The sequence below is a fragment of the Narcine bancroftii genome, unplaced genomic scaffold, assembly GCF_036971445.1.
Source record: "Narcine bancroftii isolate sNarBan1 unplaced genomic scaffold, sNarBan1.hap1 Scaffold_152, whole genome shotgun sequence".
In the NCBI taxonomy this organism is placed as follows: domain Eukaryota; kingdom Metazoa; phylum Chordata; class Chondrichthyes; order Torpediniformes; family Narcinidae; genus Narcine; species Narcine bancroftii.
In genome coordinates this window covers 1,081,788-1,085,646 of record NW_027211887.1, presented here as the reverse complement: position 1 = coordinate 1,085,646, position 3,859 = coordinate 1,081,788, and positions in this window count along the sequence as shown.

The following is a 3,859-nucleotide window of genomic DNA, read 5'->3' as shown; positions in this document are numbered from 1 at the left end:
CCCCAAAACCTTAGAGAAATGTATCAAATATTCCCTGATTGGTCTGCCAACATTACAACATTGATTTAATTTCTATAGCCATGTGTTTCAAATATAAACACCACATATAAATAAAAAAGAGTAATTACTTACATTATATGTTAATTTTTCTAAATATAGACAAGAGTGCAATCCGTTATGCCATCTTTGCAAGTTTATATTCTTCCATGTGACAGCTATATATTTTCTCGCTACTGCTAACCCAAATCTTAACAAAGCCAAATATGGTTTAGGCATTTTGAATCAACAAATGGAACATTAACATAACCCAACAAACATATTTTTGGATCCATTAAATATCCCTTTGAAACAAATCCCTCAAAAATTTTATAATTTCCTCCCAAAAATGCTTAATTTTCTTTCACGACCAAACTGAATGTACAAAAGTAACTTTCTGCTCTCTACATCTAAAACAGAAATCTGTTAAACTGAATCCATATCTCTTCAATTTCTCAGGGGTTGAATATAATTGATGCAAAAAATTCTAATTGACCATAGTATACCTCACATTAATTAACTTGGTAACACCGTCAACACACAGTTTTGACCATTCCTCCCATGTCAAAATAATATTTAATTCTTTCCCATTTGTCTTTTTCCATTTTCTCCTGCAACAACCTATACATATCAGAAATAAAGCATTTTTCACCTTTATCTGCAATTAATAATTCAAATTTCTTTTGATCTGGTAAATTTATTTCCTTCCCATAATTCTTCTTTAAATAATCTCAAAGTTGGTAATAAACAAAGAATTTGATGCAATACCATATCTTTCCTGCAACCTTTTAAATGAACAAAACCTCCCTGCTTCAAAACAATCTATTACATTCACTAATCCTTTAATTTCCCAATCTTTTAAGTAAGGATTCTATCATGAAAAGGGAATTAATTTATTCTGATATAATGGTGATCTTATCGAAACTATTCCGATAGAATCAAGAATTAAATTGCGATTTTACCAAATATTCATTATATGTCGAAAAACGGATAATTTAAATTCTTGTAACAATAAAGGATTCCATTTATAAATGAAATGATTAATATTATTTTCCAAAATCTGAGCCATCTTTATCTTTGCCCACCTAGGAGATTGTTGATTATCAAATAACCAATTAATAAACTTCATCGGTGCCACCTCATAATAATTATAAAAACAATGTAATTGCAAACCACCCAATTTATAATGCCAAGTCCATTTTTGGAAAGAAACCCTCGATAATTTACCTTTCCATAAGAATAACCCAACTATGCAAGGAATAGATTGAAAAAAGTATTGTACTCGAGCATAAATGTTCATCTTTATGCAATTCACTCTTCCTATTAAGGTCAGTGGTAAATCTTTCCACTTATCTAAATCAATTTTAACCTTATTTAATAAAGGTACATAATGCAAAATAAATAATTCATGATCATTTTTATTTACAACTATTCCTAAATATTTAATTTTATTTGACCATCTAAATTTAGTAATTTGTCTACAATCCATAAAATCTTCTTCTGCTATTGGTAAAACCTCACTCTTTTCCCAATTAATCTCATATCCCGATAATTTACCATACTTATTCAACAAGTCCTGTGATAATTTTAGTGAAGTTTTTGGATTAGTTAAATATACAAAAACATCATGTGTAAATAAGCTAATTTTATTTTCATTTTCTCTCACTTTAAGTCCTCTAACACCAAAATCATGTCAAACAGCCTGAGCTAAAGGTTCTGTCACCAAAGCAAGTAAAGCAGGTGAAAGAGGAAAACCCTGTCTTGTAGAACAAGATAAATTGAAAGATTTTGAAATCTCACCATTCGTTATTACCCTTGTCGTAAGTTCTGCATATAAAGCCCTAACCCAACCCCTAAAAAATGGAACAAAATTAATTTTTTCCAATACTTTAAACGAAAACTTCCACTCAACTCGATCAAATGCCTTCTCAGCATCCAAAGATATATCCGTTGGTTGATTATCTTGTTGTTTTTAGCATTAATTAATGAAATCAATTTAACTATATTATCTGATGACAATTTAACTATATTGTCTTTGACAAACCCTACCTGATTGTTACGTAAAAAAATTTGGCAAATAATTCACTAACCTATTATCTGAAACTTTTGACACCAATCTATAATCAACATTTAATAATGATATCGGTCTGTAAGGTGACACTTTTAAAGAGTTCCTTTCTTTTTTTAGGTATAACTGTAATCAATGCTTTTGAGAAAGATTCTGGAAATACATCCATTTTAGTTGCTTGTTTCAAAACATCTTTATATAATGGAAATAATAAATCATTAAATTTTTTATAAAACACCACCTTAAATCCATCCTCTCCAGGAGATTTCCCATCAGGCATCGATTGCAAAGCTTCTCTCAATTCTAATTCAGTAAATAAAATATCTAAATTCTTTACCTCAAATTCATTTAACACTGGCAAATTTAAACTAGATAAAAATAAATCAATTTGATCCATTTTTTGATAACCTTCTGACATATATAAATTTTCATTAAATTTTAAAAATTCATCAGTATTCATTTATGTAATTTCTCCATTCTTCCTAATAGCATTAATTGTCCTTGATACTTGCTCAGTTTTATGTTGCCATGCCAAACCATATGCACTCTTTCTCCCAATTGATAATAACATTGTTTAGACTGCAAAATCATTTTCTCATATTTATACATTTGTAAATTATAACGTAATTTCACTTTAGATAAATTTATCCTTTCATCCTCTGTATAATTTTTTTAAATTTTTTTCTCCAAGCCTTCGATTTCCTTTTCCAAATTTAAACTTACGAATAAATAGTTTTTTTCTCTCTTAGTTGTATCGCTAATAATTTGTCCCCTCAAATATGCTTTTAAAGCATCCCACAAAATAAATTTACTTTGAACTGAATTTTCTTTCATTTGTAAATAAAAAATAATTTGATCTCTCATCTACTAAATGAAATCTGGTCTCTTCAATAACTTTTCATTAAACCTCCATCGATAAGCTGTCTCAGTTAATTCAGTCCCTAAACATTTAATGAAGGATATGAGAATAACCTACTTTTATATTCTGCAAAATTAAATCTACTTGTAAATGCACAGAAATCAAAAATACATTTATTCTAGAGAAAGAATTATGCCGAGCTGAATAAAGTGAATAATCTTTCTCAGTTGGATTTAATTTCCTCCAAATTTACACTAAATTTAAATCCTCCATCATCTTAAACAGTCTTTTTGCCATTTTAGTTCTTTCAACAATTTTTGGAGATTTGTCCAACAAGGGATCCAAACAACAGTTAAAATCTACTCCGACTAACACATTCCCATATGCCTGATTCGAATTTAAAAATGTCCCTGAAAAAAATGTCTGATCATCTTCATTTGGTGCATAAACATACATTAAAGTCCAACTTTCAGAAAAAAATCTTCCAATTAACAATCAGTACTCTTCCAACATTATCAAAAAAAAAAATCCACAGCAAAAAGTTTTTTTTTATTAACTAATATCACCACGCCTCTAGTTTTAGAGTTTAATGAAGAAAAAATTACATGTCCTGACCAATCTCTCTTCAACTTCAAATGTTCTTTTTCTGTCAAATGAGTCCTTTGCAAAAATACAATATCTACTTTTAGCTTCTTTAAATTTTTATTTTTTCTGCCTTTTTCTCCTTTGATTGTAATTCAAAAGATACATTTTTACGTATCAAAATAGCTACATCTTTAGCCTTAGAATTAAATGAAGAAGAATATACATGCCCAACCCAGTTCCTTTTTAATTTCACGCTTTCCTTCACATTCAAATGTGTTTCTTGTAAAAAAGCAATATCAATTTTCATTTTC